Here is a 15,312-nt window from a genome sequence, read left to right as displayed (position 1 = left end):
TGGACATATTCATCTTGTGAGAAGAGCAATATATCATCAATGTAGATCAAGGCCTTATCTAGAACAGGGTCGTAGAATCTGGTCATGGCCTTTTGGAATAGTGTCGGGGCTGTTTTGAGACCAAAAGGAAGGAGAATCCATTGATAGTGGTGATTTGGAATGCAGAAGGCCGTTTTGGGCCTATCTTCTTGTTTGATACCCAATTGCCAAAATCCCGCCTTTAAATCGAATTTCGAAAATATTTGAGCCTTTGACAGGCTTGCAAATAAGTAATTCTTGTTTGGTAGGGGGAATTTATGTTAGGAACGAGTTTCCTAATACGCAGTGGAAAGGTGGTGTGGTTGGCCCAGTGTACAACAAAAAATTTTGTAACATATTTAAACTACCTTTAAATATGCGGATCCATTAATATACATACATTAATCATAAACAAGATACTAATAGAAATCATACCTCTTGAAGCCTATCAAGTGTCCTTGCTATCTTTTCGTATATAGAACGATCTTCCTATCCAAGTCGTTCCCACGTACTCACACCAAGATCTTCCAAAGCGTTCTCTACACCTCAAGAAATGTGTGGGCACTTAGAGAATGAAGGATAGTTTATTTGTGATTCTTCTTGATGTACTCAACTCATGAGATCAAGAGAATAGGCCTGATAATTGGTTCTTTATTTTCAGGGAGAGAGAAGACTATCGTTCTATTTTTCACAGAGCGAATGTTCTTAGTTGTCTTATCTCTGAATAATTTTCTGATCAGTCATACTTATTAGAAAAAATTCAAAATTTTAAAATTAAAACTATAACCAATTTACAATTTAATTTTAATTAATTAATTATTCCATTAATGGAAAAATACGATAAATCAATTTTTGAATTATCCATTAATTAATTAATTAAACAAATAAAATTGAAAATCCCATCCCTGAAAAAATACTGCTCTACACGCCACACACAGTCTATGGACTGTGTGTGAACGTGTAGCTTCCTAATTTCTAGGGATATTAGTTTTTCAAATTTTATTTAATTATTTATTCAAATTTCTTTGTCAGATAAGATCTAACAACCTGATAGCTAATTCAAATTTGAATTCAAATTAACTATCTTTTTAATTAATTATCAAATATAATTAATTATCTGAATAAATATCAATCTTTTAAATTCAAATCCAATTTGAACTTATCAGATTATTTTCTCCCACTCAAATAAAGATATTTAATTAATTCTACAAATTAATTAAACCCAAATTTTCGAAAATAAATATTTAATTAATCATAATTTCGAAAATTACAATTAATTAATTATTTAATTAAATTTCAAAAATTAATTTAATTATTTAATATAATTTCAAAAATTATATAATAATTAAATATTAATTAATTTTGTTAACTACAACTAATTTGTAATTAATTAATTAATCATTATTATCATATAATTGCATATTTGGCCTGAAGAACAAATTTCTTCTTAAATATGTCTTTAAACTGTTTTCCCTTCATATCAACTCTTACCTTGAACAATGTTGATAGAGCCGCTATGGGGACCTATGGACCTATAATTCCAAGCTCCAATAAATTTGAGATTATTAATTTAAACTCTTTAATTAAATAATCTTAATTTATTAATCTCATGATTATTCCACTATACATATGAGACTGCACTCTTGTAATTATAGACATTTCATTTACTGAGTACTTTATAATCATAAAAGCGTCCATTGATATAATCATTGCATACAACTTGACCCTCTAATAATGGTTCATAATTAATCGGGAATAAAATTACCGTTTTACCCTTTTAATTATCTCTCGTTTCCTTAAGTACCATTGACTCTACTAGTGAAGGTTAATTCATAACTAAATTATGAATTTGAGCTCAATAACCTTTCAGTCCCAAAAGTCAACCCTTAAGAGAACCATCATTCAATCTCTTGCGAGAAGGTATAGATTACATATCTGTATACTATGTCCCCAGCCATCTATATTAATGAGTTCCCAAAACAAAAGTTTTTAGCCTGATCATTCTGACAGATCCTAACAAGTGAATCAAAGAACTCATATAACATAAACAGGAGTTCATAGTAACTTCAGGATTAAGATCTATTTGTATATGATCATCAGTTGATATATTTAATTAATACTTCGAAACGGTATTTAACTAAGTATTAATAAACATATCTGGTCCAGTTCTATATATTCTCTAATATATAAAGCACCTCCACTAAAGTGTCCTTACACACTAGTGATCCGGATCTAGATCACATGTATTCATAATACTAGTGGACCGTACTTGCAGTAATTAATCTAAAGATTCCATAACTTTATTTTACTGCGAACTATTCAAGTTCATTTATCTCAAACACAATCCTCTCGTACTAATACGTGTTTGAGATTACATACATGAACTTAGGAATTTTCCTGATATTTACATAATATTATCATAGAATAATATACTCCATAAAATATATGCATAACAAATTCAATTTATTTATTTATTTCAAAAAACAATGTCTACTACATATGCTTTCAGGGCACATTTCCAACAATTTATCATATGTCAAAAATTTGTTCAAGGGCTTGTAATTGATGACTAGTCTTTGTTTTCCCTGAGCCTGTTTTGATCTCTCATTGACGTAGAAAGCATGGCATGCCCATGAAGAGGTGGTTGGTTCAATCAATCCTTGTTGTTGTAGTTCTTTGCATTCCTTGGTTGCCATTTGCTGATGTTATGGATTTATGCATGGGTGACTTGCCTTGGTAGGGTTAATGTCTTCATTGTGTTTGAATGGTAAACTGATGAAGAACTGTTGATTTTTCCATAAAGGGCGTTCACATTTTTTGAGGAACTCGGCATGACTTGTAGCACAAGAATTTTCTATGAGCCTTTGTTTGACCTTGGAGAATGGATTAGGGGGCATTAGAAAATAGTTTGGTATGGATTCCCATGGAGAAAAATGTTGTTTGTAGCCAAGGCCACCAGGATGGATTCGTAAACCCTTTTTCTTGGTGTAGACATTAAAACCAATAATTAGATCTTTCCCTGGTAATTTCAAGCCAATTACTCTATGAATAATAGAGCATCCTGGGAAGAACTGTAATTTAATTGGTTTACTGATGAGCTCTATACAGAAAATGCTTCCCTTTGCAGCGTGGAAGAATTGTTTTTCTTTTCTCCAATATTCTAGAGGGAGAACATCAGGGTTCATCATGGTGTATGATGCTCCAGTATCAAAGAAGGCTGCTACTTTGACTGGCCGAGCATATTTTGTAGAGAGGATCTGCAAGGAGATGACTAGTTATGACTGTATTGTATTGATAGCTGCCATGTGGTAAATTCATTTGAAGTCTCCAGTTTTCGAATGCACAGAGGGACTCTAGATTCATTTCGTCATTAGTAGGGAAGAAGGATTTTATGTCATTTTCTTTGAGAGATACGTCAATTGTTTGTTGAATGTGGGAGATTAGTTTGGCAGTTTTCCCTTTGGGGCATTGTTTGGCATAATGTCCTTTGTTTCCATAGATAAAACATCTGTCGGACTTCTTCCTGAAAGAGCGCTTCCTCCTTAGGAATTTGAATGAGCAGCGTCCCTTTTCCTTTGAGGATTTAAAGGTTTTAAACCTTTTGTTGTGTTTCTTTTCTTCTAGAAGACAAGAACATGATGATTTTGATGGACATTTGATCCGCATATCCTTTTGGTTGCAAAGAGCTTCTTGGATTGTTTCATGAATTCTTGGATAAATTTGTGCTGAGAGCACATATTTTCCAATGCCTTTAGAACTAGCTGATAAATTTCTCCAATCGTAGCATCAGCTAGGGTTCTTCCTGTTCCCGAGAGAAGTCTGAAGGTTTCTTATCCTAGTGGTTCTGGTATGGAAGAGAGGAAAACTTGTTTTCGATTTGGATCATCAATTCCACCTATTTGGTAGAACCTTTGAGTCATTTTTTTGTAATGCTGCTCTAAATCTCTCTTATCTATTGAACAACATTTTAGTTTAAAGAATTCTGCGCGTATTCTTTTAGTGACTTGAGCGTCCTATCCGCAGAATTCAATATACAAATAGGTCAGGGCATTGGTGACAGATGGAAGTTGTAAATACGTCATCTGTCTATAATCGTCCGGACTTGTCCACTTGTCTTTTAGGGTGCCTGTAAAATTGGAGACAGAGTTTAGGAGAACTGTTCCTATTTGTGCTTCTGGTATTTGTGATTCCAGGCTTAGCCAAGCCTGAAACTCTTGGAACCTTTCACACCATTTTAATGGAGGGAGGTCATCCAAAGTAAAAGTTTGAAAGTTTAAACTTTTACTCTTTCGTCTTTGGGGAACATGTGGTGTTGCTGATTCATTTCCACTTTCGTCTTCACTTGTGATAATTGGTTTAGTCTGTGAGTTTGATTCAGCAGGTTGAACATCAAGTGTGGAAATTCTCCATCATTGTTGCTGAATAAGTTTTCACTGAATAAGCTTTCGGGATCACTAGGTATAGTATCATTAAAAGTTGAACTCATTTCTTCAGACCAGTCATCTGTAGGATTTTTTGAACTAGTGGGAGAGCTTTGATCGTCTAGGTCCATTTCATTTTTCTGTGATGTGGAGAATGCTTGTATATCGAATCATTCGTGACAGAGGATTTGTGGCTGGGTGAACCATAAGTTGCTTAAGTTCGTCTGTCGGTTGGCATGGTGATTCTTTCTTCTTCCTCTTTTTTGTCTTCTGTTGTTGACTTTCATCAAGCATGTATCTTAGTCGTACAACAGAGTCCTCTTGCACAGAGCCAATAATAGGAAAAGGCTTGGAGGTCTTTGGTATTGTAGCAAACTGCCAAGGGACCGGTGTCATAGTTATCTCGAACGAGGACGAAGTTCCCAAATAGCTAGTTGAAGGAGCCTTTGTTGGTTCTTACTGGGAAAACCGGTTCTTGAGGGATTCATATTGAGTTTTTAGGCTCTTCATCTTGGCTTCTTTTACTAGGAATATTGGCATTGGGACTGAGTTTGCTTTAATGATGGCTAGAAGCTCTTCATGAGTTTGTTGGATGTAGCATCTCATAGTTTGTTATCCATGAACTGGGCAAAATCTTCATAAGATCATCTGTAGAGATTTGCCTTGGAATATGAGTGCATGTTGGAACTTGGGTAGAGTCTACCGAGACCAGTAATGCTTCTTCAGTTGTTGGCAAAGAAAGATCCAGAGCGTGATTTTGGAGTCTGTATGCCATCTTGTAGTGAAGAGTAGCTCCAGTGGAAGTAAGATCTTAATCAATTCCATCCAATTGGAGTTCAACTTTGAAAGCATCAGTCAAGCGATTGTCTTTAAGAGACATATTAAAGTTAGGGAACAATGTAGTTATTACTGTTCCTACATTTAATGTAGTCTTTATGGTTGCAATGCTTGCATGCTAATATTTCCTTATTTGGGTGTCGAGCAGACCCATTCGGCAACCGATCGGAATGCCCTTTCTACCATGAAGGGAAATAGTTAAGTGTATGACACGAATATGGGTGAATCCTTACGCAATCTACTAAGGAATAAATTTTTTAGAGTGATGCTATATATACACAATAATGCAACTTGTTCTAACGTGGGATTGTGTGACTTCTTATGGATGGTTAAAAATACTACACCAACAGTTAGTTTGCAAATTTATGTGTAAAAGGTATGTCATTACTAAAATTTTGAAATATATTAAAAATTAATTATGTGCTCGACACATGCTTGTATAACAAATTTTTAATAAAATTTAGTTTTTTTTTGCAGTATAATAAAATTTAGTTTTAATAAAGTATTTACATCAAAACAGAAAAATTAAGGATCAACTTTTGTAAAAATAAATAAATAAATAATTTATCAAAACATTGAGAATGAGATCAACCATTAAATCACTCAGAGTCGTCTTACAGTAGGAAATGGGCCTGAAGGCCCAAGTAATGAAATTAGGCCCATTTCGGTTATGGGATTAACAGTTATGATTCTCCTCAGTGTTCCAACTCTCAGATACTCTCATAGATTAGTAACTCTTTGTATATTTTAATTTTTTTTTGTAATGTCGATGTGTGTTCTCTTAAAAAAAATGGTATAGTGGGAAATTGATCAAGTAAATTTTGTAAAAAAAAATTAGAGATCTGAGAATTAATTATAGAGTAATGCTAGGGATATACTTATTTTGCGCATTTAAAATGCACACAATAATATTACATACATCTTAAATCACACATTAAAATAGTAGGTCCCACCTTAAATAAAATTGAATAGTTTAAGATGCATGCCACATCATTATGTGCATCTTAAATGTGCAAAATAAGTGTACACCGATCATTATTCTTAATTATATATTTCTTCACCAATAATTATATTGAATTAGTAAGATAATTCATAGTCAACTTTTAATTTTCTTCACACTCAATTCATTAGTCTAACATAGTGTTCTAATTTGCATCATAATCTGAAATTTAAAATTAATTAATAATTTTTAATTTTATTATTTTTATTTTAACTTAACTAACTAAATACTTAATGTAAATATTAAAAGACGCAATCGTGACTTTATAGTATAATTAGTTTTTCTTTTATCAAAAAAATATTGCATTAGATTAAAATTGTAAATGAGTACAAATACAAATAGGAGGAGAAATTTCATCAATTCAATAAAACTTGTCGTATATCCCAAGGGCTTCTCCAATTAACAATTAACCTGCAAAATACTAATTTAGTGCTAACATTGCACTATATACAACCCAGTGGAATGGAAAAATGTGCCCTATACATGTTGTGGTCCACAATTACACAACAAATTTGATGTGACATTTTATATCACAGCAAAACACTGTTTTTTTTTTTTTTTTTACTTTTTTAGAAATGACAATAATAAAAATTTATAAATGAGAAAAAATATAGTGCTACAGTTTTACTACTTTTGTGTTGATTCAACACTAGTGACTTATAGTTGGAATTGCTCTAAGAAATCTCTTCCATCCAAAAAAACTGCTTTATCTTCCATCAAATTCTAGTGTAAGTAGTTTGATTTTCCTTTTAGAGTTATTTTTTTTCACAATAAACATATTGGAAAGGAATTGTATATTATAAATATATATTTTTAATAAGTTTACTTTCAGTGAAGCTCTTCTGAATCTTGAGATCGGATGTAACTTTTTAGATATGTTTTCTCAAATTGTTGTCTGTGTACAAGCCTTTGCTTTATTTTTTACTTTTCTTAAAAATAAATAGTACCAATTATATATGTACAAACTTCTTTAAAAAATGTGTACACGATTTATAGTACTACTGCAATATATATACACACTATAAAAGGGAATTATTGTGGTTTTTGAATATTTTTGTACGGTCGAGTAAAAAACATATCTTTTAGTAATTGACTAACCAACTAAACAGCAATAATTAACAATGTTATATATAAAGTAAATCACAATAATATTTCCACATTTATTACAAAAAAATATATACATTATACTTATGATACATAGATAATTATTAGTTATAATTTATAACAACTAAGGTTCAAGAAGATGATCTTTGTTTAGCCATAGGTTTTCCACTTGCACATCCATGAAACAAACTTCAAATCAGCAAGCAATTTACCTACAAAGCGAAGATGACAATAACAAGTACATGAACTAGCTTGTTAGGTTTTTATTTACTATATATATATATAAGTAATGTAGTTAATCAATAAGTAATAATCACCTCTAATGCTACTAAGAACAATGTGAAGACCACAATATATAGATATGTTCCTCAAAACTCGATCCTTATTACATGCTTTCCTGCCAAAATATAAGATACATGCATGCATGACTTGATGATATAAAACAAGTAAAATCGATAGCTTTTTTTGTTTGTTCTGTTAAGTAGTAGTTGAAGAAAATCTAAAAATGAAAAGGTTTGTCGGCAATAAAGTAACTAATTGGAGTATTTAAAAGGCAATAATTATGGGAATTAGAGGGAGCTCCCTTCAGTCCAAGACGTGACAAGTTAACTGAACTCAGCTCCCGCATCGTTGGATCAAAAACACACCAATTGCTCTCAATTTGGTTGGTGAGCTCTTGAATCAACGAGTCAGCAGCTAAGTGTCAGCTTCTAAAGTGCCTCGGACTGGACTGAAGGAAGCTCCTACTTCCCTCACTTTCCCTGCAAATCTCACCCCATTTTTATATTACATAATACATATATATATATATATATAGACACAAACACACACAAAGAGAGAGAGAGAGACTCCCTAGCACTGGACTGAGAGATAGAGAGATAGAGAGAAGAGAGAATCAAAGAGAGAAATGGCATGGCTATTGGCTAATAAGAAAAAGAAGAGAAGGGTGTGTGTGTGTGTGTGTGTGCGTGTACGAGGTATTGTGAAGTTTAGGAAGCGGAGGATAACGTATAAATAGACAAGTAAAGGGGCTGGGGAACATAAGATAAGAAAAGGCAGACATGGAAATCTAAAGGGTGTGGCGAGTAATAGATCTTAGGGGTCAGGAAAAAAATCAAGCACAGTTTGAAATTTTTCTGAAGCCTTTCAACTCAAACAACCATATATGTATAATAAAATAAATAAATAAATAGACAGTCTGTTGTTTTTGGTACTCTGTGCATGTACCCTAGATTGAATGTAATATATATATATATACATATTTTCATGATACAGCTGGATATGGCACCCTCTTGTCTGATATCAAACTTATTAGAGCCCTACCTTAACTGGCTCCCTTTCTCAATAAGGCTACTGCAAATTAATCGCTTTCACATGTTTGAATATATTTATAGGGGTGTTTCACAGTGGGGTGTTATTTTTGTCCTTAACAGCAAATACCGAGAAAATATACATTATAGTTATAACAAATATTCTATTAGTTTTTAGAAAATTTTGAATAATTTATTATGCTGAAAACATAGTTTGAACAGTTAGTTACATGCAAGTTTGTTTTTATCGAGTGCAACCTGATTATTTTGAACTTTGTTTTCGATACTCTAAATTATTGAGAATTTTATGAAAAATTGGTGAGATTCATACTTTAACTACAAAATACACTATTATATAAAAAAAATTGATTATAATTTATACATATGTCAAAAATAGAAATGTCCTTACCGGTAGGAACAAAAGTAACGACCCTACAATAGAATTTTCCTATATTTATATATGTACACTTCTTAACTAAAATTTTCAATACACATGCCTTGTTGTAAGATTTGAAAAAATATATATCTCTTTTAAATATATATTTATATGTGTGCACTTTTAATGATTACTACTCATGGATGGTTACTTTAATATTAACCATTAGATTAAGATCAATTATTTATATTTATTGTTGTTAATTAATATCTGTTGGTGACTTGTTATATCAAGTCAATCATTATGTTGTCACATCATCATAATTGTTAGTATATATCTATGAGTAACTATATTGAGAGGTCTTCCATATTTATATATAGAGAGAGGTGTAGTTATAATTTGTATAATTAATTAATTTTACAAGTAATAACCTTCAATTATTTTATATTTTAGTCTTATTTTTAATATTTAACTTTGAATAATTAACTCCTTACACTATAAGATAAATACTAATTTCACTAAAAAAAGATAAAAGCTAATTAATTTCCCTATGTATTTTTTTTTAAAATTCTATTCTCGGCCATGTGACCAAGTTAGCCAAATTAAATGTATCTTCCTTTTTTTTAAAAAAAATTAATGTATTTCTAACAAAATTGATCACTGATGAAGTGCTAAAAATTTATAGTAGGGACTTAAGTAAATATAATAAAAATAATTACAAATTTTAATTGCTTAAAGAACCCTATCTAATATTTTGATTAAAAATTTAATTTTTGTAACTAATTACAACTAAATTTGTTTTTAAAATAAAATAAATCTTCATTAGTATTTTATAAGAAAAAAAAATATTCTAAATAAATAATATAGCATTATGTTACGTAACTATCAATAACGATTCAATGACCAGAATTAATGTAATCATCGATGGGTATATATTTCACGTAACTATTAAATATTCACTCATAAATATATACTAGGTGCAAGCAACGTACAATGCACGTTTGCTTAGTTTTATTTAGAAAATTTAATAATGATTTTTATTAAGTTTTTATGATTGTCATATAAATTTTAAATAAATAAACAATATTATACTTATAAAAGAATGGCATAAATATATTAAAAGAAAAATTAAACCAAAATATTGTTTATGATTTTTTTAAATACTACGTTAATCTTTTATCTCACAAACTACCATATTTAAGGTATAAAACATTAATGATACTATTCAAATCACACATCAATGATTGGAGAAGAAACTTGTTTATTCTTGATAGAAGATAAATATTATTCTAATTTCTTATTTTTTACACGGTCATACTATTTGCACACATAAGACACTTATATATAATGTATTTATTATGTATTATATATTATTGTAATAATAATATTTTATCACATGTGAATTTATATTAATATAATTATTAAATATCTAGTTTTGTAATAAATATTATTATAATAATGAAATTTTATAATATTTGAATTTATATTAATATAATTACTAAATATGTATTCTATCAAAATTTTATAAAAATTAGGATTATATATTATATGTTATATATTATAATATTTGAATTTATATTAATATAATTATTAAATATCTAATTTTGTATTGTATATTATTATAACAATGATATTTTATAACATTTAAATTTGTATTAATATAATAAATAAATAACTAGTCTATGACATTTTATAACATTTCAATTTATATTAATGTAATTAATAAATGTTTAGTTATAATAATGATATTTTATAATATTTGAATTTATATTGATATAATTAATAAATATATATTTTTAATTTGTTTTAAAAGTATATTCTGTTAAATATTTAGAATATTCCGTTAAAGTTAACAAAAGAAACCATTAAAATTAAGATAATGGAGTTCATCATGGTAGACACCCCATCTACCTACAATGTAATGCTTGGGAGACCAGCCTTGATTGGGCTAAGGGCAGTTACATCTGTCAGGCACTTGGCCATAAAATTCCCAACGGCCAGCAGCATTGGAACACTGAAAGGAGATCAATTAGCCACTCGAGAATGCTATAGCATCTCGATGAGGGGTAAGGGCCAAGCTAGTGCGCATGCACTAGTAATTATTGAGGAAATAAGTGAGGCAATATACAAGGTCGAAGAAGAGATCGACCCAAGGGTAGATGAGGACAGGGCCGATCTCGGGCATATTGAAGCGCTCGAAGACATCCAGCTCAATGAGAAGGACACCACCAAGGTGGTGAAGATTGGAAAGAAGGACGTGAGATAATAATTAATTCGCTTCCTGAGGGAAAATTAGGATGTATTCACATGGTTGCACTCAGATATGATTGGGATCAGTCCCAATATTATAAGCCATGCGTTGAACATTGACAAAAACTTCCCTCCAAAGCAACTGAAAAGAAGACTTCCCGATGACGAGAAGAATAAGGCCTTGAAAGAGGAGGTTGAAAGGCTAAAAGAAAATCGGTTTATCCGAGATGCTTTCTATCCAGATTGGATAGCTAACCTAGTTCTGGTTTCGAAGCCCAATGGCAAGTAACGAACTTGCATTGACTATTCTGACCTCAACAAGGCATGTCCAAAAGACTATTTTCCCCTGCCTCGAATTAATCAACTTGTGGATGCAACCTCGGGTCATGACATCATGTCATTCATAGACGCAAATTCTGGATATAACCATATAGCCATGCATACACCCAACCAGGAGCACACGAGCTTCAAGATTGATAAAGGACTGTATTGTTACAACACGATGCCCTTTGGGCTCAAGAATGTCGGGGCTATGTATCAGAGACTGGAAAATAGAATGTTTATCGAGTAGATAGGAAAAACCATGGAAGTGTACGTGGAAGATATGCTGGTCAAGTCCAAACACAATTGTAAACATGTTGATGATCCTGCCGAGTGTTTCACTATATTTCAAAAGTACAACATGGGACTCAAGCCCTAAAAAATGCTCATTTGGAGTATCCTCGGGAAAGTTTCTTAGATTTATAGCAAACGTTCGGGGCATAGAGGCAAATCCGAATAAGATAAAGGCTCTAATTGACATGCCTTCACCTCGAAAGCTTCAATATGTCCAGAGTTTAACTGGACGAATGGCGACTTTAAGTAGATTCATCTCAAAATTTACAAACATATGCCTACCATTATTTAATCTCTTGAGAAAGGGCAAAAATTTTGAATGGTCAGACGAGTGTGAGCTCACTTTTCAAGATCTTAAAAAACATCTCGTTGAGCCACCTATCTTATCCAAACCAGTCACAATGGAAATATTGTACTTGTACCTCGCTACGACCGAGTATGCAATTAGTGCAGTATTTGTTCGGGAGGATAAGAAAGTACAAAAAATTGTCTATTATGTAAGCAAAAGGTTACTGGGGGTAGAGTTGAGGTATCAATTGATGGAAAAACTCGCATTGTGCTTAATACATGCATCCAAAAAACTCTGACCTTACTTACAAGCACACCCCATACATGTGCTGACTAATCAACCGTTGAGACAAGTATTGTCGAAACCTGAAGCATCCGAAAGACTATTGAAATGGGCGGCTGAACTTGGGCAGTTTGAGATAACGTATCACCCAAGAACGACAATAAAAGGACAGGCCTTAGTAGATTTCATAGTCGAGTGTACTGGAATCACCAACGAGGAAGTCGTAACCTTAGCCCGCGAGCTGTGGAGACTTTACGTCGTTGGTTCCTCTAACAAGAATTGGATAGGAGCAGGTGTTATCCTAATTACCCCATCGGAAAATAGGTTTTACTCAGCCGAGGTTGAATACAAGGCATTATTAGTAGGGCTTTGAATAGCTTCCGAGCTAAAAGAAAAAATCATTCACTACTATAGTGACTCCCAATTGGTTGTCCACCAGGTTCTAGGAGAATACCAGGCTCGGGGAACAAAAATGGCAGCACACTTGGAAAAAGTCCAGGCAACGTTCAGGCAATTCAAGTTCTATGTGATTGAACAAGTTCCATGAGAATAGAATTTAAATGCATATGCTCTAGCTTGACTCACAACAACCAAGGAAGATTATACACTTAATGTGGTACCAGTCGAAATTTTACCAGTACCGAGCATAATCGAGCCTGGCGAAGTTGGAATCGATATGATATACTCATAGCCTACTTGGATGACACCCATAATCGACTTCCTCGAAACTAGGAGCCTCCTAGCAAACCGGAACGATGCCAGAAAACTAATGTACAAGATACCAAGACACACTATCTTGGAGGGGAGATTGTACAGAAGAGGATATTCTATACCGTTATTGAGATGCATAACTCCACAAGAGATTAGAAAAATCCTAGAAGAAATCCATGAAGGATTTTGCAGAGATCACATCGAGGGGCATAGTCTATCAAATAAGGTAATTAGGCAAGGATACTTCTGGCCTACTGTAAAAGCATAATCGTTTGAGTATGTCCAATGTTGTGATAAATGTCAACGATTCACTTCAATCCCATGAGCTCCACCAACCGATCTCACCAGGATGAGCTCCCCATGGCCATTCGCGGTATGGGGAATCGACCTCATAGGATCACTACCACCAGGAAAATGGGGAGTCAAATATGTCGTAGTTGTTGTTGATTACTTCACCAAATGGACTGAGGCCAAACCTCTAGCCATAATCACCTCGACGAAAGTCTTGGACTTTGTGGTAAAAAATATAATTTTCATATATGGGATACCAAGGAAAATTGTCTTAGACAATGGAACCCAGTTCGATAGCGAGTTGTTTACACGATTCTGCAAGAAAAATGGGATAATTAAGAGTTTCTCCTCAGTAGCTCATCCATAAGTAAAATGGTTAGGTCGAAGCCGTAAACAAGACTCTAAAGAGCTCCATTAAGAAAAGGCTTGAAGAAGCTAAAGGCAAATGGCCAAAAGAATTACCATAAGTCATATGGGCTTACATAACAACAACTCGAACCTAAACTGGACATACCCCCTTTTCCCTAGCTTATGGCTGCGACGCAATGTTGCCCATTGAGGTCAAAATTTCGACAATTAGATGTGAAGCATACAACCAGACCTCAAACCAATCTCAGCTCGAGGAAACCCTAGATCTAATTGAAGAAAAATGAGAAGAAGCCCAACTTAAAAAGGTTGCATACCAACAAAGGGCGACAAGATACTTCAATAAAAGGGTCGAGACAGACATTTTGAATTGGGAAATTTGGTGCTCAGGCATGTATTTTTGGCCAGACGAGACCCCTCTATAAGTGTGCTCGGGCCTAATTGGGAGGGACCATACCAAATTGAATCCATCATTTGATCTGGAGTGTACAAACTAGTGAGATTAAATTGAGAATTGGTTCCACGAGCTTGGAATGGTGAACATCTACAACCTTATTACCAGTAATGTAGGAATGATGTTTATTTATTTGTAACCAAGCTTATATTTACTTTTTGCTTTTCATTAATAAAGCGTTATTCCTTATTCCAATTTTATTTTTATTTTTATTGTTTTTTTTTTTTTTTGCAAGCTCATGACATTCAATAACCTAAGATTTTACAATCACAAGAGATTAAGGAGGTATAAGTGGAATACAATCATACCATAGGCTCGAAAATATAGCATTAATAAAAATAAAATTACAAAGGATAGATTACTAACCAAACACGAATTCAACAAGTCTGAAACAAACCAGCAAAAACTAATCGACACAATTAAAAGTTTGAATTCTAGATAAACCAACGAAATTCATAAGTCGAGATAGGGCTGGAGTTTTTTGCAAAAACTTTTCGACCTCACAACCTCAAGACCATACTTGAGGATGAGAAAAGGTTACTATATTTAAGCAAGAAATAACTAGACTAACGAGACTTCACACCAATAAGCATTTTTAAATGCGAAAATACATGGTAAAATTTGTATTCGAACTTGAAGATAACAAAGTCAAAATTGTGCAGTCGAATGAACTATGTATGAATATGTAGAAGTCCAACCCTAAGCACATCAATATTTGTATAATATAAACAAATATAAAAGAAGGTACTTATTAGCATGCTTGGAATATTTCGAACCAGAAATATGATGAATAATATTAAGGAAAAGCATGAATGGTAAATAATGTGCAAAAAGGTTTTCAAACTCGAAACTTAAAGGCATAAAAAAACTACCATTAAAATTTAAGCATTCATCAAATAACTCAAGCTCGAGTTATAATTGTCTTTGCCTTAAGGGCATCAAAAATTATAATTAAAAAGAAATAAAAAAACTATGGGTCATAACCCAT

The sequence above is a fragment of the Humulus lupulus genome, chromosome 3 (genome assembly GCF_963169125.1).
Source record: "Humulus lupulus chromosome 3, drHumLupu1.1, whole genome shotgun sequence".
NCBI lineage: Eukaryota > Viridiplantae > Streptophyta > Magnoliopsida > Rosales > Cannabaceae > Humulus > Humulus lupulus.
This window is presented reverse-complemented; position numbering follows the sequence as displayed.